The sequence below is a fragment of the Vipera berus genome (genome assembly GCF_964194415.1).
Source record: "Vipera berus genome assembly, chromosome: 3".
NCBI lineage: Eukaryota > Metazoa > Chordata > Lepidosauria > Squamata > Viperidae > Vipera > Vipera berus.
In genome coordinates this window covers 15,179,789-15,205,894 of record NC_138204.1, presented here as the reverse complement: position 1 = coordinate 15,205,894, position 26,106 = coordinate 15,179,789, and positions in this window count along the sequence as shown.

Here is a 26,106-nt window from a genome sequence, read left to right as displayed (position 1 = left end):
GCGCAGTAGATCTGTTAACGGCAGGGCGATAGCTGCGAAACGTGGGATGAATTGTCTATAAAAGTTGGCAAAGCCAAGGAAACTTTGCAACTGTCGCCGAGTCTGCGGAGCCTGCCACTGTTGAATGGCTTGTACCTTTTTAGGGTCCATCTCCACCCCCGCCGCCGATATACGATACCCAAGGTAGTCCAGCTGGGCCTTATGGAACTCACACTTGGACAGTTTAACATAGAGCTGCGCTTCCAGCAGTCTTGACAACACCTGCCGCACAAGAAGCACATGCTCCTCCAATGTGTCCGAGTAAATCAGGATGTCGTCCAAGTATACCAAAACACCCCGATACAGGAACTCATGCAGGACCTGATTGATCAATTGCATGAACACAGCGGGAGCTCCCTGTAGGCCAAATGGCATCACTCGGAACTGAAAACTGCCAAGAGGACAATTAAACGCGGTCTTCCATTCGTCCCCGGCTTTGATCCTCACCCGGTAATAGGCTTCCCTGAGGTCCAACTTGGTGAATACCCGGCCTGTCGCCAAATGGGCCAGCATGTCCTTCATCAAAGGAAGGGGATAAAGGTGCTCCACGCACACCGCATTAACCCCCCGGTAGTCCACACACAAGCGCAAGCCCCCATCCTTCTTTTCACGAAAAAGAACTGGCGCCGCCACCCGGGATCGTGCTGGTTGAATAAATCCTCTTTCCAAGTTCTTATCTATGTACCGCCGTAACTCCTGCATCTCTTTTGGAGACATGGCGTACATACGGGGCTTAGGTAGTCTGGCCCCAGGTTCGAACTCAATAGCACAATCCGTCGGCCGATGGGGTGGTAACGAATCGAACTCCCGCTCATCGAAGACGTCCATTAAATCCGAGTAGTCCCGGGGTACATGCACCTTCGAATCATCCGTGACCCCGCAAACCTTCTCCCGCGTCCCCGTGTCCTCCGGCCCCAGGAAGGAATGGTGGAGAGGGGGCTCAGGCCCCAGACCCACCCGAAGATGACGACTACCCCCCTCCCACCAAATCGTGGGGCCCCATTTATCAAGCCACGTAAGGCCCAGAATAAGAGCTTCAGTCATAGAGGGCACCACAACAAAACGCAAAACTTCCCAGTGGGCCCCCAATTCCAGCCGGACAGGTTCGGTGACGTGGGTGATAGGAGCCCGCCCAAGGAGCGACCCATCCACTTGTTGGAAACGCAGAGGGGTTACCAGTCGTTGCAACCGGATACCCACTGCAGCCACTGTTTTCCGGTTGATTAGACACCGGGTGCTCCCCGAATCGACATAAGCCCTAACCGCCCGCCTTTGCCCAGACACGGGGCTCACCAACACCACGGGGAACACAAAAGGGCACACCGGAGCGCTTACCATCGGATCATCCTCCAGCTCCAGATCCTCAAGGTCTTCCGTCGGCGCGGTCTGGGTAGTTACGGGCCCGGTTGCCAAAGGAGGTGTCGTGTCCCGACGGCTGTCGTCAGCGGCTTGATAAGCAGTTCGGGACCGCTCCGAGGTCTTCCTAGCAGGCAAAGCCCGTGTCGAAGTTGCTGGAGGAACCATCCGGGCTGGCGGGAGCGGGCATTCAGCCGCCCGGTGACCCGGCTGGTCACATCGGAAACACCTAATACCAGGACGTGGTGGTGGTACAGGGTTGGCCTTGGCCACCGGCAGGCCGGGCCGCTCCTCCACCTTCACCCTTTCGGCCGGCCGCCGGGCCCCGGTCATCCCCTCAGACCTTCCTCGAGTATCCTGCAAGCCAATGTCCAGCTCAATAGCCACCCGGAACCAGTCCTGCAGACGGGCCGGAACCCCTCTTACCACACAAGCTCGTCGCAAAGCACTATCCAGTCCAGCCTTAAAGTGGTGCACAAGAAGGCGTTCAGGCCATGACCGTAGCCTCCCGGCCACCTTCCGGAACTCCCCAACGTAACGTACTGCCGGTCTTCCTTGTTGGCGCAGATCCAACACTTCGGCCTCGGCACGGAGCACCCGTGAGATATCCTCAAAACGGGCCCGTAAAGCCTCCAGGAAAAGACCAAGGTCCCCGAGCTCACGGGCATGATCGCCGTATAGGTCAGCCGCCCAGGCCGCAGCCTCTCCTTGTAGACACGCTGTGACAGCCACTACCATCGCCCACTGGGACGTATAGGCCGGGCCGTATTGGTCCATGTGATTAATCACCTGCCCCAAAAACATTGCCAGGCGGTCTGGATGACCATCATAGACCACGGTCAGGGGCGGAGGACCCCACGCCAGCCCTTGACCCCAAGGACCCAGCGGCATCCCCTGGGCTGGAACCCCCCCATCTGGTCGTAACGGCTGCTGTCTTGGTCTTCCGGTTACGCTGTCCCAGGGAATCGTGCCGCTTGGTACCGCCATAGTGGGAGCCGAAACCCCGGGACCTCTGGGAACCTCAGGCTGGCGAGCTGATCCCTGGTACCTTGAGCTGTCCATACGAAAGCGGGGTGGGCTAGACCGCCGAGCAAGGCCACCTGGGAGGGACCACTGCCCCTGGTCAGACTCATCTGGAACAGACCAAAGCCCAGGCTCCCGACCCCTCACTTCCCCGAACCGCTCTCTGAGAACCTCCATAGTACGGTTGCCCGGAACGGTGGAGTAACTCCATTCTTCACCGCTGTCCTCCACGAAACACCGCTCCCTCCACTCAGTAGACGCACCTTTAGGCCGGTTCATCAAGCCTTGGCCGAGTCCTCGATGATCCCCATCAGAATACGTCCACCGATCGCTGCTGCGACTCCGCACTGCAGCCTCCTGAGGCCCCGGACCAGAGCCTTCGAGTGGAGGGGGTTTTTCCTTCCGCCGCACCGAGGGCAACGCCTCCTCCCCCACCTCCACCGACTCCAAGAGCCCAGCCGCAGCTCCAGCTTCCTCCTGCCCCTCAGCCAGTGGTGCAGCATCCTCCGTGCCTTCTGCCATAGCAAACCTCTGAGGAAAGAGCTCCCCGCAAAGTAAGAAAAAGGAACGCTGACTTACTTTCAGGCCCCGTCCGACGAGCCACCCAAAGATTGACACCGGAACGGGAGCTGGTTCTTCTAAGCCGTGTTTATTATCCGCATAAACATTCGCTCAAAGACAAATGAAGTCAGCGTTGACTTTACAGCACAGTCAACGCTGTTAAATAACCGGCAAGGCTAACTCCCACCACCACACCCTTAATTACACCACCACGCCCCCACCCTACTTAACCCCGCCTCTCATGGTTCCCTCCTCTTGGCTCCCGTCCCACCACCAATGCAGCCGGTAAGTTACCCCCCAGCCTAAACCTCCCTCTTTTCCCCCAGAGCTCTGCCTAGACTCTTCTTTCCCCCCACCACCCCAGGTCGCCGCGAGCTGCTCGCTCAACCCCTTCCCGGCCCACCGGTTGTCTCCGTCACCCCCTGACCCACCCAGGCACCCATTCTTGCCCTGCGGCTCGGGCGCTGGGCAGCCACCACCTAGTTCTTCGTACGGCCCCTTCCCGGCCTGTAAGCAGCCTCTGGAACCCGGCTGGCTGGTCCGCGGCCTCCCCAGCTGGCGGGCGGCCCGCTGCTGCGCCGTTCTTCTCGCTGGCCCATTCCCCGATCCGTCGGAGTAGCGTGGGCGTGGCCAGCCGTTTCCGGAACCCGGCAGCATGGCGAGGAGGCGAGGATGCCTGCGAACGACCCTGCGGCCTGGTAAGTTGCTCCGGGCGGTTACCGGGTCGCTGGGGAGGGCCGTGTGCTGACCCGGCCCTCCAGGAGACGACGGGCGACGGCGGGAGGCTTTGGGGCCTGGTGGGTTGTTCCGGTTACCGGAGTGCTGGGGAGGGCCGAATGCTGGGGAGGGCCGAATGCCGTCCTGGCCCTCCGGGAGATGACGGGCGCCGGCGGGAGGCTTCGGGGCCTGACGGGGTGCTCTGCGGGAGCCTGGCAGTCTGGTGAGCCACCCCGCGGCCCGTCCAAATGTCGGGCGTGCTCGGCCCGACAGCTGCCTTGACAGCCCCCCTCACCCGGCTCCTGCAGAAGAAGACTCGGTTCCAGTGGAACGCCCCCGAACAACAGGCGTTCCAAGCTTTGAAGGACGCCTTCATGAAGGAGCCCATCTTGAAGCATCCCGACCCGCAACGGCCGTTTGTCGTGGAGGCGGACGCCTCCGACATTGCCATTGGGGCCGTGTTACTCCAGGCAGCGACGCCCAACGGTACCCTTTTCCCTTGCGCGTATCACTCTCGGAAATTGAACCCCTCGGAGCGCAACTATACCATCTGGGAGAAGGAGCTGCTGGCCATCAAGGCGGCCTTCGAGGCTTGGAGGCATCATCTGGAGGGGGCGCGGCATCAAATCGAGGTCCGGACGGACCACAAGAATCTGGAAAGCCTGCAGACCGCTCGGAATTTGAACCAACGCCAGATCCGGTGGTCCCTCTTCTTTGCGAGGTTTGACTTCCGGGTGCGGTACATACCAAGCGGGCACAACCAGAGAGCGGATGCTCTGTCCAGGAAGCCCGAGTACACCCGAGTGGAAGACAAGCTTCCGCCCAGGACAGTGATCCCCGTCGAGTCTTTTGCTGCGGTGCGGGAGCCGGTGGATATACGGGCTCGGATCCGGGAGGCGCAGCAGCAGGAGGCGTGGGTGGCTCAGCGGAAGGAAGAGGTGGGGCCAGATTCGCCTTGGTCGGTCACGGATGGACTCCTGTATTATCGTGACCGGCTCTATGTTCCAGGAGGGCCACTCAGGGGACTCGTCCTCAGCCAATGTCATGATAACCCGGCTGCGGGGCATTTTGGCCTGTTCAAGACTCTGAACCTGGTCTCCCGTACCTTCTGGTGGCCCCGAGTCCGACACGATGTCCAGTCTTATGTCACCTCCTGCGTCCCATGCAGGCAGGCCAAGTCAGCGACAGGGGCCCCGCCTGGTTTACTGCAGCCTTTGCCAACGCCCAAGAGACCCTGGGGGGCTGTGTCCATGGACTTTCTGACGGATCTACCCCCATCCTCCGGCTTCACGACAGTGTTTGTGGTGGTGGACATGTTGACCAAGATGGCGCACTTCATCCCCTGTCGCGGCTTACCATCAGCTCGCGCCACTAGTCGCATGTTCATCCAACAGGTGTTCCGGCTGCACGGCCTTCCCGATAGGGTCGTCTCCGATAGGGGGGCCCAGTTTACAGCCTGCTTCTGGCAGGAGTTGATGCGGGCGTTGGACATTAAGGTTTGCCTCTCGTCCGCGCATCATCCTCAGACCGACGGGGGTACCGAGAAGGTCATCGGCATCTTAGAGCAGTATCTGCGCTGCTATGTTAACCTGCAGCAGGACAATTGGGTGGACTATTTGGCCATAGCCGAGTTTGCCTTTAACAACTCGCAGCACACCTCCACGCAGATGACACCGTTCTTGGCCAACGTGGGTTATCACTCCAGGTTTTTCCCCCTTTCTCCCGTGGACTCACCGGAGCCGGCAGCGAACGAATTCATGGCGGAATTACAGGCGATCCATCGGTTGGTGCGACGGCAGCTGGAGAAGGCCAAGGCCGACTACAAGAGGTTCGCCGATCGGTCGAGAAGGGATACGCCTCCATTATCGGTGGGGGATCGGGTCTGGCTGTCCACCAGGAACCTACCATCCACTCGGCCGGCGAGGAAGCTGGACCACCGTTACCTTGGACCGTTCCCAGTCGAGGCCGTCATCAACCCGGTCGCCTATCGTTTAACTCTGCCACGTTCCCTGCGCGTGCACCTCGTCTTCCATCGGTCCTTGTTGGTCCCCGAACAACCGGCTTGTCCACTTCGCCAAGCGGAACCTCCCCCATCAGGACCTGGTGATGGCGACAGCACCCTCGAGTACGAGGTCGCCAGCATCAGGGATTCCCGCTGGCTGAAAGGTCGCTTCCAGTACCTGATCGAGTGGAAAGGGTACGGGCCGGAGGACTTCACATGGGAAGACGCGACCGCCGTTCATGCCCCTGCGTTGGTGACTGCTTTTCACGAACAGTTCCCATCCCGACCCCATCCGGATCGGCAGACCCGGGGGAAGGGCCCTGCGGTGCGGGATAGTGTTGTGACTCAGGGCCAGCCTGTGGGTCCGACAGCCGGCTCCGATGTATCGGATGACTCAGATGAGGGGGAGGAGGGAAACGAACCGGCTGATGATGGTTTGGAGGCTTTGCAGAGCCCTCAGCCGGGGACCTCTTCTCAGCTGCGTGAGCCCGAGAGTGCGGAGGAAGATGACCCACAGCTGGCCCTGTTCAAGGACGCCCGATGCAGGAGGCAGTCGAGCAGGAACAAACAAAGAAAGGCTGCGGGACTCCTCGGGAGGAGGCACAGGGAGACCACGCCCTGAGCTCTCTATAAAAGGAGTGTTTGGGGAGGGGCTGGTTGCTGAAAGCAACTTTTCCGCTTGAGAAGACAAGCTCTAGTGTTTTTGTTAACTGCGTAATAAATCTTGGCAGATGCCTTTTAGCCTTGGACGCTCTCCAGTCTCTTCTTTCTGAATAGGGGTTTGCCTTATTACAAGGCCAGAAGAGGGCTGGTTCAGAACAGGAGTGTCCCCACCGACACTAATGCATTGTGCCTGTAACTTATGTAACTTATTATATATATATAACAAAAGTTGGAAGGAACCTTGGAGGTCATCTAGTCCAACCCCCTGCTCAGGCAGGAAACCTTATACCATTTCGGACAAATGGCTGTCCAGTCTCTTCTTAAAAACTTCCAGTGTTGGAGCATTCACAGCTTCTGGAGGCAAGTTGTTCTAGCTATCAGGTAGTTTCTCCTTAGTTCTAGGTTGCTTCTCTCCTTGATTAGTTTCCATCCATTGCTTCTTGTCCTGCCTTTGGGCACTTTGGAAAATAGCTTGAGTCCCTCCTCTTTGTGATAGCCCCTGAGATATTGACAGCCCTGGAGATACTGCTATCATGTGCCCCCTCGTCCTTCTCTTCATTAAACTAGACATACCCAATTCCAGCAGCCGTTCCTTATATGTTTTAGTCTCCAGTCCCCTAATCATCTTTGTTGCTCTTCTCTGTACTCTTTCTAGAGTCTCAACATCTTTTTTACATCATGGTGACCAAAACTGGATGCAGTATTCCAGGTGTGGCCTTATCAAGGCATTGTAAAGTGGTATTAATACTTCACGTAATCTTGATTCTATCCCTCTGTTAATGCAGCCTAGAACTGTGTTGGCTTTTTTAGCAGCTGCAGCACACTGCTGGCTCATATTTAAGTGATTGTCCACTAGGACTCTGAGATCCCTCTCACAGTTACTACTATTGAGCAAGGTACCCCCTATACTATACCTGTACATTTGGTTTTTCTTGCCTAAATGTAGAACCTTACTTTTTTCACCATTGAATTTCATTTTGTTAGATAGCGCCCAATGTTCAAGTCTGTCCAGATCCTCCTGTATCTTAAGCCTGTCTTCTGGAGTGTTGGCTGTTCCTGCCAGCTTGGTGTCATCTATAAATTTGATGAGTTCCCCATTTATCCCTTTGTCCAAATCGTTGATGAAGATGTTGAAGAGCACTGGGCCCAGAACAGAGCCCTGGGGCACCCCACTACATACTTCCCTCCATGTAGATGCAGTTATATTTACTGATTATCTGGATTTTTGTCACTCAGCCTCAGCTGCACAATCACTGAGAAGTGGGATGTATTAAAATATGACACAAATTCCACCCCTTACATCACAACACCAGTACAAAAGGGGTAAGCTTGTATTGTGGTATTTTATTGTATTATTACTGTATTCTGGAACTGAGTACTGTAGATTATTTTTGAAAACAGGCAAATCCTTGTCTGAAATAATGCTGGTTTTTTATGGATTAACACATTATGCTGAGCCATATTGTTTAACTGTAATAAATCACCATTGGCAGGATTCATACATATGGACCCACGGTCTAGGTATACTATATTTATTCATATTTTATATATACCATAAATTATGCATCTAATCTGGATTTGGCAAATATGCTAAAGTGGATCAATCATTTGCTGCTTAAAATGATGTTTGAATCCAGTCATTGCAAAGCAGCATTTATGACACAGTGTATATCCTAAATTGATTTGTGCTTAGATTGTAAGCCGCCCTGAGTCTTCGGAGAAGGACAGGATATAAATGGGATTTTTTTTAAAAAAAAGTCAGTTTGGGGCATACTCAGGAAACTATGGCCTAATAATATGATGTGTGAACTTATTTAGAATATCCTCCCCTTCTGCTTGCAAGGAAACCCTTTTTTGTCTTGCTTTCTGATGTCTGGCAAACCTGCTGATGCGGCTGGGCTGGGCATCATTGGTAGAGTCCCCCGGGCTGGACCTGCAGCAGCTGATGCTGTGGGAGCTGCAGGGCCTGCTCTACATGGGACTGAGCAGGGTGGGCGAGGTCGCTGTCAGGGCGGCGGGGAAAGGCAGCTGGCAGAGGTGTGCTGCCCCCCCGAGGCCAGAGTCAGCATTGGAGCACCTAGTGTTGTGGCAGCCACAGGGCCCGCTCTACACTGAGGGGTGGGCAGCGCTGCCGGGGCAGCTACAGGTGGGGATGCTGGGGGTGGCAGCGGTGGGCTGCCCCCTGAGGCCGGAGTCACTGTTGGAGCAGCTGCACGGGGTGGGCAGCAGAGGCGGTGGCAGGCATCCAGCACCAGGTAGGACACCATGTGGCCTGGCCCATGTAAGGTCAAACACCTGCCATGCCCCACATGCATCACCTCCATATCCAGTGCCCGCAGCCACCCCGGCAGTGCCACCTGCCCAGCCAAGTAGAGCAGGCCCTGCAGCTGCCACAGTAGCTGCTCCGGTGCTGACTCCAGCCTTGGGGAGCAACCCACTGCCACCCCCCATGCCTGCAGCCACCCTAGCAGTGCCACCTGCCCCGCCGTGTAGAGCAGATCCTGTGGCTGCCACACTACCTGCTCTGGCACTGACTCCAGCCTCAGGGGGCAGCCCACTGCCACCACCACCCCGCGTCCATGCCCACAGCTGCCCCGGCAGTGCCATCTGCCCCGCTGTGTAGAGCAGGCCCTGCGGCTGCCACACTAGCTGCTCTGGAGCTGACTACAGCCTTGGGGGCAGCCCACTGCTGCCACCCCCCGCACGCCTGCCCGCAGCTGCCCCAGCAGCGCCGCCCACCCTACCATGTACAGCCGGCCCCGCAGCTGCCACACTAGCTGTTCCAGAGCTGACTCCAGCCTTGGGAGGCAGCACACTGCCACCACCCCCATGCCCCCACCACCCCAGCAGTGCTGCCTGCCCTGCCATGTAGAGCAGACCCCACGGCTGCCACACTAACTGCTCCGGCACTGACTCCAGCCTCGAGGGGCAGCCCACTGCCGCTACCCTCCACACCCCTGCCTGCAGCTGCCCCACCAGCGCTGACGCCCATCCCGCACAGCCCCATGGCTCCCACAGCACCAGTTGCTCCAACCCCGGGGAGCAGCCCGCCACCAATGCTCCCAGCACCCCTGCCCGCAGCAGTGCCACCACCCCTGCCTCCTGGTCCTCACTTACCTAGTTGAGAAGGTGAAAGTTGGGGAGCAGGGAGGGGTGCAAAGTTTCTGCCAACTCACCTTTGCTGCAGACAATTTGCCTTTGTCTTTTGGTGAGCTCAGCAGCAATTCCATTTGGCTTTCGAAATCCAATAGGCTTTCAAAAGCCAAAAGAGGGAGTAGCACAGCTTGTGCAAAAGGTTTTTTTGTGTGTGTGTGCAAAAAAAAGATGCCAGAATGCCGTTCTAAGTGTTTTATGAGAAAAAAAGCCCTGGATATATACATAGAAAGAGGAAGAGAGGGAGAGAGGGAGAGAGGGAGAGAGGGGGAGAGAGAGAGAGAGAGAGAGAGAGAGAGAGAGAGAGAGAGAGAGAGAGAGAGAGAGAGAGAGAGAGAGAGAGAGAGAGAGAGAGAGAGAGAGAGAAAGATTATATTTAATATTCAGTATTCCAAAACCTGGTGGATGCTACTGTGCCATGTTTCTGAAGTGATTTTGCTTCCATGTAAACAACCGCAGAATAAAAGTGTTGAATGGAGTATGGCAGAATAGCCTTTGACTTGCTATGTACTTAGGGACTACAGCCCACAAATTAATTGTTGAGTATCACTTTGAATCTCATGGGGGGGAAAACCAAATTCTGCCAGCATAGTCTCCCCAACTGACAAAGCTCATTCCACGATTTAGGAAACATTTAGAAGTATGCTTGCCTTGGCTGTGAGTCAAGAACAGATCAAGCATTCAGCCATTTGGGAAGACCATTTTGAGACTCAATTGTGTCTTATCCAACCAATCATGGTGGCTTTGAAAAAGCTTGAAAAGTTGAAGCTATGAGTATTCAATCCAGATCAATAAAAACTTGAACATGAAGAGCTGGGCAACCTGATTGGGTCTCCAATGATTGCTATTCTTGATCTTATAGAATGCTTTATATCCAGTTAAACAAGATATAAAAAGTATGAGATATTTCTTGGTTTACCGGATATAGTTCTACTTACAAAAACAGTTAATCCATCCCTGATCACGCATGGCCTATTAGGTATTTTCAAATACTATTGGCCATGTACTGAAGCAAAACGAAAAGCCATTCCTTCAAACTCCAGAGATTCTCTAATTACCTTACTGATTGTTGAAGCAAGGGGGAAAAATCATTTGGCAAAACAGCCTTTCTCAATCTCTTCAGGCCTGTTTCATTGCTATGATTTCCCAGTGCTGTTTACTCAATTTTAAGGAAACATGCATTGTTTACTTCTGAGCAAATCAGGTTTTTTTTAAACAAGGTATTTCTGTTTCTATCCACTCAGGGAGAAAAAAATGAACTAGTAAGAATTTGCTGCACACCCACTTCTGTGTACACTGCTAGTTTGACATCAGCTAAGTCCACAATGTTATTTAGAACGTTGTTTCTCAACCTTGGAGACTTGAAAAGGGGTAGACTTCAGCTCCCAGAATTCCCCAGCCAGGAAGTATCCAACTAGCCTTAGATTCCTATAGCATTATACAGGCCATGACAATTCTGGCCTGTATAATCTCCTGGCAGACCCTCTGGCAGACACAAAATACACATTAGCAAAAGAAGAAAGGCATAGAAAACATGGCTTCTAGAATTAGTTCTAATATCTTTATCAGCAGCAAGCCATCACAGGAACAGGAGACATCTGTATTTCCTTCTCTCTCTTTCTCTGTCTTCCCCCACTTGCCCCCCCCTCTCTCTGTGTGTGTGTGTGTGTGTGTGTGTGTGTGTGTGTGTCTGTGTGTGTGTGTGTATTCCACTCTAGGAAGCAGAAGGCATGAAGCTACCAGACATATTTTGGCAAAACAGACTTTCTCCTTTAGTGGCTTTATGCCATATCTGTCTTCAAAATGGGATTTTAATTGCAAAAGCCCACTGACAAGGCCAGGTTTTGCAGTATAACAGATTGCCTTTATATTGGTGACTTCTATATAAAGAGACAATATTCTTTGGAAGAATAGTTTGAACAACTATTTAAAGTTCATGAGAGCAAAGTCGCTGATATATATTTTGCCCACACCTATTCACAGGTTTTCCTTAATCTTTCTTTAATTTTTTATTCTACACCCGTAATGAAATTACTTGTATAGCAAACATTATACTTACCTTCTATTTTGAGACCATATGAACTAAGCATTGATATTGACTTGAGGGTATGCAGTTAATCAATAAATCAATTAAATTGTGTTCAGTCCACTGGATACCATTTAATGGTAGAGTTGTTTTGGTATCATTGTTAAGAGGCCAATCTTGTGACCTTTTACCTCCTTCTGTGTTGCCAAATGTATTCACCACTTCTGGAGGCAGGTTCACCACTTCTGGAGGCAGCATCTTGGCTTATCCCAAAAAGAATCCCAGGGTTATAAAATAGACTAGGAAGTTTAAAAAGCCTCACAGGAGAAGGAGGCAGCAACCAGAGTTGCACACCACTTCTATATTGCTATGGCAGAAAATTTAATGAATGTGCTGTTGAACTCATCAGGGAACAGAACAGAACAGAACAGAACAGAACAGAACAGAACAGAACAGAACAGAACAGAACAGAATAGAATAGAATAGAATAGAATAGAATAGAATAGAATAGAATAGAATAGAATAGAACTGGAAGGGACCTTGGAGGTCTTCTAGTCCAGCCTGCCACTGAAGCAGGAGAACCTATATCATCTCAGACAGGTGACTGTCTAGCCTCTTAAAAATCTCCAGTGATGGAGCGCCCATGATTTCTGGGGGTAAGCTATTCCACTGGTTGATCGTCCTCACTGTCAGGAAGTTTCTCCAGTGGTACAACCTGCCTCCAGAAGTGGTGAATACTCTAACACCAGAAGTTTTTAAAAGGAGACTGGACAGCCATTTGCCTGAAATGGTATAGTATTTCCTGCCTGAGCAGGGGTTGGACTAGATGACCTCCAAAGTCCCTTCCAACTTCTTCTTCTTCTTCTTCTTCTTCTTCTTCTTCTTCTTCTTCTTCTTCTTCTTCTTCTTCTTCTTCTTCTTCTTCTTATTATTATTATTATTATTATTATTATTATTATTATTATTATTATTATTATTATTATTATTATTATTATTATTATTAAACTTTTATTCATTAAACATGAAACTTAGTCAACTGAACACTCAAATTGACTGCCAGCATCCTAGGTATCAACCAGGTATCTCCTTAAAATGTAAGATGTTCCAAGTAGCGCAGTTTTTTGTAGCTTTGCTGGAGTTATTGCAGGAAGTTGCAGTTTCTTGATATGTTTTGTAAAGTTTTTGGACATAGTTCCCAGTGCCCCGATGACAGGGGGTATCACTGTTACGCATTTTATCCATAATCGCGCAGTTTCGATGGCCAGGTCGTGGTATTTCATAATTTTTTCCAGTTCTTTTTCTTTAACTCTGGCATCTCCTGGTACAGCGATATCAATCAGCTGTACGCTTCAATTCTCTACAACTGTGATATCTGGCATGTTGTGTTCCAAATGGCGATCTGTCTGTATTCGGAAGTCCCACAAGATCTTCAACCTCTCATTCTCGACAACTTTTTCCACCCTATGTTCCCATGGCTTTTCATATTTTTTACACAATGCCCAGTGGAGTAGTTTAGCAACTCGGTCATGTCTAGCTTTGTAATCAGTTTGCGCAATTTTGCTGCACTTACATATTAAATGTGAAACAGTTTCAGCTTTGTTGTTGCAAAGTCGGCAATTTGGGTTGTCAGTAGATTTTTGTATCTTCGCTTTCATGGCATTAGTTTGTAGTGCTTGTTCTTCAGCAGCCAGTATTAAGCCTTCTGTTTCTTTCTTGATGGTTCCCATCTTAAGCCATGCCCATGTCAAGTTGTTATCACATTTTCCTTCAATATTTTTCAAATGTTGTCCATGCAAAGCTTTGGTTTTCCATCTATTTAATCTATCATCCAGCCATTTTTCCTTATATTCTGCCTTTGTTTCTGTTATTTTGATAATGCTCTCTGTTGTTGTTGTTGTTGTTGTTGTTGTTGTTGTTGTTGTTGTTGTTGTTGTTATTATTATTATTATTATTATTATTATTATTATTATTATTATTATTATTATTATTATTATTACTGTATTATTCCAGGTTGTTTCTCTGCTTAATCAGTTTCCAACCATTGTTTCTCATCCTGCCCTCTGGTGCTTTGGTGAATAACATGATCCCCTCTTCTTTGTGGCAGCCCTTCAGATACTGGAACACTGCTACCATGTCTCCCCTATTTCTTCTTTTCTTTAGACTAGCCTGACTGAGAGGATTCTTTACCTTTACCTTGTTATATAACCTCTGAGTTCCATCTCTGGAAATTATACGTACAGATTATGCTTGGAATAATGTGTCCAATTCCATAAGAAAGGCTGAGCGCCAAAGAATTGAGGCCTTTGAACTATGGTGCTGGAGAAGACTCCTGCGAGTCCCTTGGACTGCAAGGCGATCAAACCGGTCAGTCCTAGAGGAGATCAATCCTGACTGCTCTTTAGAAGGCCAGATCCTGAAGCTAAAACTCAAATACTTTGGCCACCTAATGAGAAAGAAGGACTCACTGGAGAAGAGCCTAATGCTGGGAAAGATTGAGGGCAATAGAAGAAGGGGACGACAGAGAATGAGGTGGCTGGATGGAGTCACTGAAGCAGTAGGCGTGAGCCTAGATGGACTCCAGAAGATGGTAGAGGACAGGAAGGCCTGGAGGAACATTGTCCATAGGGTCGCGATGGGTCGGACACGACTTCGCAACTAACAACAAAATGTGTATTGCTGGAGAATTTGAGAGGATAATTCAACAAAATGAACCAAGAGCAGAGCCAATCATTTGTGAGAAGGTTGTAACATTTGGGTCTTTGTAGAAGCTGAGGCAGGAAGGAGATTGCAGAGGGCATGATATGATATAGTACATACATTTTTCTTCTTCTTTCATAATAGTACAACCAGAAGGCATCTAATGGAGATGAGGCATTTAGAACATATAGAAGGAAACATTTTTTCACTTAGCATATAGTTAGACTAAACAATTCCTTACTAAAAAATAAAATAAAAGGTTGGCTTCCATGCTGGAGTACTTTAGAGAATTAGACAAATGTATGAAGGATAAACCAGTCTAATTTTGACATCTACATGTTACCATTTTTATGCTTTCAGTGTTGACTCCCGGTGATTGCCTGGACCAGCCTGCCACTCTTTTTTTGGCAAGGCTTTCAGAAGTGATTTGCCATTGCCTTCTTCCTCAGGCTGAGAGTAAAAAATTGATCTAAAGTCACTCTGCTGACTTCATGCCTAGGGTGGGACTAGAACTCACAATCTCCTGGTTTCCAGCCTGGTGTCTTAACTGCCGCACCAAACTGGCTCTCGTATATTAACCTACAACCTCTGAATATCAAGTTTTGGTGGGAAAGTAGAAAGCTGTTGAGTGTACCTCTTTGTTATGAATTTCTGAAAGGCATTTCATTGGTCATTGTGGGAACAGACGGCTGGACTACAGAGGCCTCTGATTGGATCCAATGGGGGGAGGGGTCTTCTTATGACTATGAATAGATTCTGATTTTATTAGAAATACTGCCATTTTGAGAGAAAACGGACGACAAAGACAACTTTTCTTTTACTCCCTTTTGCATTTGTTCATTAGCAGCTTTTTCTTCTTCCCTAAAACAGTCTCTTCACTGAGGGATCCCAATCAATCAGGGATCTGTATTAAACTTGATGACATTGCAGTAGCACTTAATTACATTTATATCCATGTTGATATGATGGATGGCAACAATGACACTCCCTTGGGATTGGCCTAACACCTTTATTACTTTGATGTTGCTTTTCTTGCTGCAGTGGACAAGTCTTTGGATCTGATTTAGTCTCACTCACATGAACTTACAACATGGCTCACTGGGGCAAAAACACTGAATAGTATTTAGGAGTGTATCACATTGAAATCTAAGTATTCAGAAGGGCACCTTAATACAGGACTGCACAGGATGACTTTCACTGAAATATGTTTTCGTTTATCCCTGCTGTTTTGTATGTGTCATAATGTGCTTTTTAATGTGACAATGCGTCCTATTTTTGGAACATGCATTGATGACGGTGAGAAATATGAGTAATATGACTCATCAAATCAGTAAGCCAGTAAAGTCTAAAGTGAATATCCACCCATTCGCTAAGTAATTAACTATTTATAACAAAAATAAACCTAAATTTCCAACAGGAGGGCAGCCCCTCTGTTCCTTATCCACTCCTTTCCAACAGACTTGTCACATACACCTCTCCAACTATGAATCTCAGTAAATCAAAGCAGCAGTTGAAGATTCCACCTTTATTTAAAAAATCAGAATATCAACCTTTAATTCCAGGTCACTTGGCCATTGTCCTGCCATTAGCTATATCATCAGTCGTTATTTAGCTCTCAGCCAACTAACAACTAGATAACTCATCAAATTGTAATCTTGCCTTTGTCTTAATGAGTAAGAGTGTATGAAATTATGGAGAAAAGTTTGGAGTCTGAGAACATCTTTTCCAACTATCGCACTGTATTAAAAGTCATAAGCTTTCGTAAGCTGCAACTCACTTTATCAGATACCGTCGTGAAAGTTTGGTCTTTCAATAAAATTTGTTAGTTGAAAAACATGCTACCAGGTTCCTTATTTTTTTGCCACCAAAGACTAACACTCTTCTCCTCCAACAATGTGCTTTAAGATGTGGAAGAAATTTGTCAACTGTCAGAATGTGCATAATTTTCCCCTCCTCAAAGCACTGCACATGCTAATCAGTTTTGTAACCTTCAGCTGTAATTGACAATAATTCAACTAGTGCTTCCTTTGACTTTAATGACTATAATAGCTTTTGTAATTATTTTGTCGGTCTGGTGAAGCAAATAAAATTTACTGTAAACAGGGACTACTGCCATCCTGGTTGGACTTCTTTTCTCTCTCTTTTGGAAAAACCTTTGCCTTACATGGCTGAAACATCTTTTCCCTAAAATCATCTCACTGAAAATGATCTAAGATATGTGAAATTTAGCTGCAGGTAAGAGAATTGGACGGTGCCTATCATAGCCCTGGGAATGGCTAGTGGCTTAATCTTGTTTGCTATTGTGCTAAATCATTATACAGGTAGTCCTTGATTTATGGCAACAATTGGGACCAGAATTTCCACTGCTAAGGAAAGCAGTTGTTAAATGAGTCACACTCAATTTTACAACCTTTTTTATTACAATTGTTAAGTAAATTACTGCTATTGTTAATTAATCATGTGCTCCCCCCTCCCCAATGATTATGCTTGTTAAAAGTCAGCTGGAAAGGTCACAGATGGCAATACATGATTACAGAATGTTTCTTCTTCTTCTTCTTCTTCTTCTTCTTCTTCTTCTTCTTCTTCTTCTTCTTCTTCTTCTTCTTCTTCTTCTTCTTCTTCTTCTCTTCCTCTTTTATCACCTTGGGTGTCAAGAGAGATACAAAGTTCTGTCTCTTGCTCTTTTGGTGGCCTCAACCATTGTTAATTGATGTTGTTTCAGTGTGTCTTTGATATTGTCTCTGCATCTTCTTCTGGATCTGCCTCAAATTCTTAAACTTTCTCCTTTTTTGTATGTGTCCTGTACAGTATGGAATCCCACAACATCCTCTCCAGGTGAGCAAACCATTCTACTTGATGGTTTTGTATGTAGTTTAAAATTAGTTCTATGCCAATTCACTTGGTACAGAACAGAATGCTGCAACCATCATAGATACACGCTGGTTGTCAAGCAGCCATATTTTGACCACATCACCATGGGGATCCTATGATGGTTGCAAGTAAAAAACAGATTTTTGAGTGCTGTTGTAACTTTGAATGGTGGCACTAAATGAATGGTTGTAAGTCAAGGACTACCTGTATGGCATTTCAATGACATTTTTTTTCATTCTGATCCCTTTGAAATGCCATATGAAATTCTGTGGAGTCGTCTTTCTTATGACTGGGGAGGCACACAATTTTTTCAGGAGAGGAAGACCATGGTAGATAGGGCAATGATCATCCAGCATTCAGTGGTCACAAGGTTTTTGTGTTTTTTTTTAAAAATCTACTGTTTCTTTGTGATTTCATGCTTATTTTACTCTTTTACCCTTTTGATAAACACTCTTGAATTGGTTCTTGGGGTCCCAAAAGGAACTTGGAAGATAATTGAGTCCTGAATTTACAGGTAATCTTTGACTTATGACCATAATGGAAGCTACCATAGTCATAAAGCGGACTGCCCACATGACTGACCCGATTTCCTGACCTGTTTTTGCTGTTAAGCAAATCACCACAGTTGCCAAATGATTCCTATCATTCACTATGAGGCATTTTTATCATCAGAACTTTGGGACCAGGTTTGTGAGTAGCTTCTAGGGGTATCTATTGTAACGTCAAATGGTCATCAAGCAACTGGTCATAATTGAAGGACTACTTGTACTGTATAGCTTATCCACTTCATACAGTCTGAATTCTTTCCCCAGGAAAACATTAACTTGTAAGTAGTACCATCTTGTTAATTCTGTTTCAAGCACTGATCCCTTTTAGTGCTTTCTTTACCTATCTAATAATTCTTGATAATAAGTGAATTCTAAGTTAAAACTAGATCCTGATAAATTTAGAATAATGGTAAGCAAAATCTCATGGAAGGAGAAATTAGTGGAAGAGTAGCTAAAAAAGAAAATCCTAACATTTTCCACTGAGAATAAAATTGGGAAAAACAGAGCCAATTTTTTTGTGATAATTGGAAAATCATAATAGATACAGAAGACTAAAAAGGGGTAAGGAACAAAGATTGAGTATATGCAAGAATTCAGGATTATATAAGATTATGTCAGAAAAGCAACAGCTCAAAATGAACTAAGGTTAGTGAAAAAAAGGACAAGAAAAAGGAGTTTCTCAGCTTGTTCCCCCCAAAAAGGAAGAGAAAAGTAATAATAGCAATAGCACTTAGACTTCATAGTGCTTTGTAGTCCTCTCTAAAGGTAAAGGTAAAGGTTCCCCCGCACACGCGTGCTACTTGTTTCCGACTCTAGGGGCCAGTGCTCATCTCCATTTCAAAGCCGAAGAGCCAGCGCTTGTCCGAGGACGTCTCTGTGGTCATGTGGCCGGCATGACTAGACGTCAAAGGCGCACAGAACGCTGTTACCTTCCCACCGTAGTGGTCCCTATTTTTCTACTTGCATTTTTACGTGCTTTCGAACTGCTAGGTTGGCAGAAGCTGGGACGAGGAACAGGCGCTCACTCTGTTACGCGGCACTCGGGATTCGACCCGCCAAACTGCCAACCTTCTGATCGACAAGCTCAGCGTCCTAACCCACTGAGCCACTGCAAAGTCAACATTTTGCAGCTGTTCAGTGAAGATGGCCAAATGTAACAGGTAACATAGAAAGGGCGGGATTGCTCAACAAATCTTTTCACTCAATTCTCTTTGAGGAAGGACATATGTACTCTTGTGCGGTGTGAAGCACTGGCTCAAGGGACAGAATATTACTTCAAGCTTGGTCAACTTTGAATGAGTTCGTATTTGCCAAGCCAAATGGATTGCATCCTGGGCCTTTGAAGGAACTGGCCAAATCTTTTTGCATTATTTTTTGAGAAATCCTGGAGCAAGGATAAAGTGCCAACTTAAAAAAAAAAGTTGAAAGGAAGATTCCCCCCAAATTACAGAACATCCAGTCTATCAATTGTTCGGAAGATTTTTTTTTCCCTTTTGTTTAATTGTATGCGATTCTCAGAGACTGCCTGGACAGATCTCTGCGGTTTTCTTTTCAGAAGTGGTTTGCCAATGCCATTCTCTCCTAAGGCTGAGAGAAAGTGACTAGCCTAAGGTCACCCAGCTGACTTCATGCCCAAGGTAAGACTCGAACTCACAATCTCCTGGTTTTTCGACTGATACCTTAATCACTACAGCAAAGTGGCTCTTTCTAATGGAAAACAAATTGCTGGTTAAGCACCTTGAAAATAATGTGATAAATAATAGAAGACAAGGTGTACTTGTCAAGAAAAGATCCTGCCAGATTAACTGTCTCCTTTTTTGATCAAGTAACTTTCTTAGTAGATAGTGGGAAAACTGAGGACATAATATATGTTGACTCCAGCAAAGCACGGAGACAGTGTTCTATTGACATTCTAATTTGTAACCTAGCTAAACTAAGCTAAACTAAGCTAAGACTAGATAGTTTATGTGGTAAATCTACAAGTGGCTTGAAAATCCTGTTCAAACTGGATCTTGGATCTGGCGTTCATCAAGGATTTCATTCATGACTTAAACAAAGAGCTGGAGGGAATACTTACCAGACGTGCAGATTACAGTGGTACCTTGATACTCAACTGCTTTCAAACTCATCAGATTTGGTACACAACTCATTATGATACATTTTTTTTTGTCTCAGTACCCTTGGTTTGTTTTGTACTTAACACAAAAGCTAGATCTTTTCAGTGTCAGCTGCCTTGTGATTCACTACATTATTCCTTATGGGAAAAATGTGTTTGTTATTCATCATTTTTGTTACTCATTGCACCTCCCAGAAATAATTAACAATGAGCACTGAGGTACCACTGTATATAAAACAGGGAGGGGGGGTGACCAATATTTTAGAAGACAGAAATAAAATTAATAATGGTCTTAAAAGCTTGGAGAAGTGGGTTGAACATAATGCAATGAAAATTAAGAGAGATAAATGCAAAGTTCTTTGTGTTTTCTAAAGAAATGAATGTCAAATATCAGCAAAACAGGTACAGGTTTTTCATCTCAAGAGAAGTCATTTCAATCTAAGGCTTTTCAAAAGTAATCACTTTATTTCTTCTGACTTGTAAGGTTACTAATGTGTAGAAAACCTACAAAAATATTGCAAGGATGGACTTGCCTGCCTGCCTATATACCTACCATCCATCATTGATTCTGGATCTTTTGTGTTGAATAATTTCAAAGCTGATTTCAAAGCTGATTGGGAAGACGTAAACAATTATTTGTTTCACAAATTGCGAGCTTTTGTGCTTTTTGTATAATTACATCATTGAGATGCTTCCATATAAAACCTGAAATATTTTCAGAAGGTGAAAGATGGATTAAAAGAAAATTATGAATTGTTTTCTGACTAATGAGAAAAGGAGGAGATCATAGCAACATGTCGGTTTAAACTAAGCATGTATAACTTGGGCTCACTAAGTCAGACAATTCAGGGGGAAGCTGAATTATATGTTTTTGAGCCCAGCAATGAAACATTTGAACATACCCTAACAATCTGTTTTAAAATTCCTCAATTTGTATGCTTTCACTTTACTCACAAGAGTTGTAACATCTTTGTGTGTTGTATGGCTGGTTTAACTCTTCATCAGAGAAGAGTAATACACACTGCAGCATTGTGGCTACCAGATCAGAGACTGGAGAGATAAGGATTCACAGTTGCAACCAATGATTATATAAAGATTATGTCTGGAGCTGAATAGCAATAAAGAAAGAAAAAAATCATTTTGTTTTTCAATGAATGCTATTAACCTTGGGAATCTTGTCAAATGGCACTTTGACAGAGCATGATCAAACACCTAAACTTGAAACATGAAAACATTTGTTCAGTTAAATGGCATTTGGATGTAGAAAGTCAAATTTGCATATTAATTAAACTTTTTCTTGAAAACATCTAACAGTCTTTTGCCCTTTTTCTAACCCATACTGATGGAGAATACAAGGTCTTGCCCTCCTAAACCTTTGGGTTATAGCTTGCATCGGTCTTTGCCAGCATACCAGTGGTCAGAGAAGGGACTCCTTTATAAAATATGTTTCATCTCCAAGTACATGTTACTAATTACATACAATTTCAAAATGCGCTGTTCAAACGTTTTTATTACTTGAGCCAAGAACTGCATCTCAGAAAATATGAAGAAGTCAGTAATTATGTATTTCTGGACAAACCAACCCATATCAAAATTTACCAAAACAGAGCTCTTCAAGCATGTGTTTCTCTAGGTATGGACTGCTTGAAAGGATATTCCAGACTTTTGTTAATATCATGGTTTAGAAATAAGTATGGTAGAACACATATGATCTGTTCAAGTGTAGACCATTGGTAAGAGAACAATGAATGCTCACTATTATTATGAGACAGAACGATATAGCTGCCAGAAGCTATAGGTGTGAAAATATTTCTTCCCCGTAGAAAGACAAAACTATAGATTTTGATGTCATCTGTCTTCAAGGGTTGAAGAACCAACTTGGGATGTCACCCAGCTTCTTTACATGGAATTGGGCACACCATCGTAATAGATAGATAATTCTACTCTTTGCTTTGAAATCCCACTTAATTTAATTAAACCTGTCTTTCCATCATTCTGAACACAAATCAAGAATTATTATCTAATATGTTGCTATGTGTGCTAATGCTTGAGGAACCTACAACATTTTTTTTCCTGCATAGATCTTTGGTCAACAAATATGGAACTTCTCTTAGAAGAAGGAAGATCCAAGTTCCAGTTTGGCTCCATTCAGTTTGGGGTTTAGAGTAGACAAAAATGAAGAAGAGTAGTACTATTGCTTATTTATGCTGGGGTAACTTTGACCAAACTTTTAGAAGGCAGAAATGCTAGGAAATGAGGTGGACTTACCACTACAATTGTAGGAAACATGGCAGCATAAAGATGACATAGTACATGGCACACCATCAGTCACACTATCATTCATGGTGCATGCTGATAAATTAGGTTGCTTTATGAAGCTACCAGTCTTGTTCTGTCATGATGCCAAGAGCATCCTGGGAACCACATTTGGAATTTTTAAGAAACCTCCTCGCTCAAGCATGTGTGGTCACATACTTTCTCAACCAACGTAGGAGCTAAAGTCAAAACATCAGAAAGTCCTTTGGCTGGAAAGATTATGTGAAAGAATGTTTTTCCTTCCCTTCCTCTGACCTTGGAGTAAGGTGAATGGTAATCAACAATGTAGTCTTGGTTTTATTACAATAAAGAACTAGTCTTAAATCTTCCTAACTGCATCTTTTCAATATGAGAACTTTGCTTGCAGAAGTGGTTTATAGTTAGCTTAGTGAGTTCCAAGCAAATTTAATCAAATCTAAATTTTTCTGTTGTAGTGTGGCTAATTTGTATACCCAAGATAATGGATTCAGTCCTACCCAACTATGTCTCCTTCATGTGTTTCTTATATTGCTGCATTAACCTAAGTAGAGTACTCTGAGCACAGTCCAGATTCTTAATAACCTCATTCCATTTTGGTGTTTACTGTTCTACAACTACGGAATCTCAAATTTCATCTTGAATTGCAATTTAGATAGAATTTAACAGCAACACTTTGGGGGCAAGGAGAATGAAATAATTTCTCCCCCAACTGAAGTTTTTATCCCTTTTATGTCTTCAGTAATTTTAATTCTTTCCATTTAAGTATTTCCACATTGCATTCTTGAGGCCAGCACTATGATGCTGGGAAATGTAACAGCTCTTTTTAATTCACTCTGAGGGGTGAGGGCACATTGGAATTATATATAGTGATATTTTAGAAGAAGTGCTGACACATAGTTGGCTGCCATGTGACCCTGAACAACAGGAGGGAATTTAATGGAGAATTTTCTTTCTTTTTTTTCATCTTTTAAGCAATTTTTCAAATGCCTTTCTATTAAAAGAAGGACAAATGCGAGTAGCCAATTTTTTTTAACAAGTTGGCATATTATTTCAACATGCAAATGGGATACATTTGCTGTCTCCTGAGCATGCTCCAACATTAAGAACTCCGCACTGAGGAATGTCAACAGCAGCTCAGCATATACAACCCTTGGGCTTCAGATCTTAATTATATCTGCTACTGTTTACAGCTTATAATTATTGATGTTAATTTACTGAGTGATGTTACACTTTCTAGCCTGAAGTCATCTGTTTGGCAGATTAATCCACCGATTCCCAGACTGATGTGTTAGATTGTATGGGTTATATTAAATGAGATTTTTCACTCTTGCTTCGTTTCATCACCATGTCTTACATTGTTTGGGCAGGAAGGGAGATTGTATAAAGTACTAATGCAGTAAATTATGCATGAGACCTTGGCACAGAAGTCAAAATGAAAGGAGGGTTTGTGTTTACCTAATCAAAGCCTATGAGACAAAATTCTTTCCTCAGGTATGCCATGACACAGAAGTTGCCCGGAGGCATCTGGAGCAGGAGCAGCGGGGTGGGGGGAGGCATGATGTGAACTCTGCTATTTACATATTTGTGTGTAAGATGGCAGTGCAAATACCAAAGGACAAAACTTGTGGCGTGATGTCTTGATTGACATTTTTTTCCCTTTTTGGTATTGTTGTGGTTGGGAATGGACATGTGCAAGTATCCAAACCCAGTGATGTTCCATCCACTTCCATGCACATAGAGCAAGGCTAGAACCTTCGCAACTTTAAGACTTCCAGAATTCTGGGAAATGAAGTCCACAGATCTTAAAGTTGCCAAGGTTGGACACCTCTGACATAGAGGATCCTATGAGAGGGGCCCAAGCTGTGATCCTATGAGAGGGGCCCAGCAATCACGTTTTGGCATCTTACCTTCTTTTCCACCGCTGCCTTGTTCCTGATGCATATCAGGTAGATTCAGTTGAGGCTCAAGTATCAATACATACCCAACACCTATCTAAATTTAAAACAAGTTTTTGCTGCCATCTCCTAGGTCTAAGTGCTGTATCTTGCTACTATTGCAAATGTTCAGCCTAGCTGAATTGGATATTAATTCATTCAATCAATCAATCATTCAATCAACCAATCATCAGTGTTTGTATTTGAACTGGTCTACTCATCTGGAGGTGACTGGTGGGTGAGTGAAATTGTGCATGCACGGGCGGTATAGAAATTGAATAAATAATAATAATAATAATAATAATAATAATAATAATCATCATCATCATCATCATCATCATCATCATCATCATCATCATCATCATCATCATCATCTAGGTTTCATGCTCCTCCCCTTCCTCCAATCCATGGAAAAATTGTCTTCCATGAAACCAAAAAGGTTGGGGATGGCTGCTCTAGGGGGCATCTGAAAATCTAAATTTCAATTTACAATTTAATGGAATGTTTACACTGCTAATAACAGTACAAATAAAGCTTAAGAAAAAGGTTAAAAGACAGGATTTGTTTGTTCATTAGATTTATTGGCTGCCAATTTCATTTCAAAGGTTTTAAGTCCTACTCCTCAATGATAACAAAAAGAAGATCCACCCACAATTCCTGTGTCAGGTTTTTATATAGTATAGGACTGGCCACAGGGGAAAAAAAGAGATGGCTGCTGATATTGATGACATATCTATGGCAAACTATGTAAAAAATCTCTTTAGAGATCTAAGGAAACAGCACAAATTGCAAGAGAGGTGAAAATCCTGATACGGGCTTAATACATTTAAGGCTCTATATGTGGTAATGAGCCCAGTAAGCAACCTATAGGTGGTATTTCTAATTCCTGTCTTAGGTGTTAAATTTCACCTGATGTTAGTTGCACAACTGCTTCTGAGACTCTCGGAGCAACCCTATTCTTAGAGATTATAGACATGTGGAAGAACCATGGTCAGAGGCAGTTATTCTTAGCCATCTAGGCAGCATATTAAGCTTATAAGGTATGTATTTTTCATACACTGCATCCAATAAAATTCAGATTCAAGAAAAGTATCACACCTGCCATTGGAATGGAATGGGAATGTAAACAGAGTCATAACCATGGACTAAAATCTGCATTTCAATTTCGCTTTTGTCCTCTTGAAGAAGCAGCTACTATTTTTCTACCACATCTTTAGAAGGCTTTCAAATGTCTTTCTCTTTTCTTTTGGCCATATTTTGGAGCCTATTTTACTGTAGGGGTCACCTGTTCTTTTTTTCCCCCACTTAAAATCTAAAAATTGAAATCGAAATCGAAACTCAACCAGGGCCTCAGACACTTTTTTTTTAAAGGGACACGGTGGCTCAGTGGGTTAGGACGCTGAGCTTGTCGATCAGAAGGTCGGCAGTTTGGCGGGTCGAATCCCGAGTGCCGCGTAGCAGAGTGAGCGCCTGTTACTCGTCCCAGCTTCTGCCAACCTAGCAGTTCGAAAGCACATAAAAATGCAAGTAGAAAAATAGGGACCACCATGGTGGGAAGGTAACAGCGTTCCGTGCGCCTTTGGCGTCTAGTCATACCGGCCACATGACCACGGAGACGTCCTCGGACAAGCGCTGGCTCTTCGGCTTTGAAACGGAGATGAGCACCGGCCCCTAGAGTCGGAAACGACTAGCACGCATGTGCGGGGGAACCTTTACCTTTACCTAATTTTTTAAAGAAATGTTTTTGTCTTTCCATGTTAGATGTTCTGTGTTTGTATTTCCACTTTTTAACCTCTCCAAAGCCTTATTTCCTTAGAGATGAAATAGGAAATCTTGTTTATTAAAATGTTTCCTTGGTTAAGTATAATATTTATAATACTTCATTGTTCAACAGAAAAAACTCCCATTGTGTCTATTGATAAATAAAAACAAGAACATCCTTGACCACCAGCTTATAAACTAACAAAAATAAATTTAATTTTAATTTTGGAAAGGAAGATTTTCCTTCTGACTTTCCCACCCTGACCTTGATGATCTTCTTTGAGAATCTGTTTCTATGCATATCAAATTAATCTCTGCATTTCACTTCCCAACGGACTAGAATG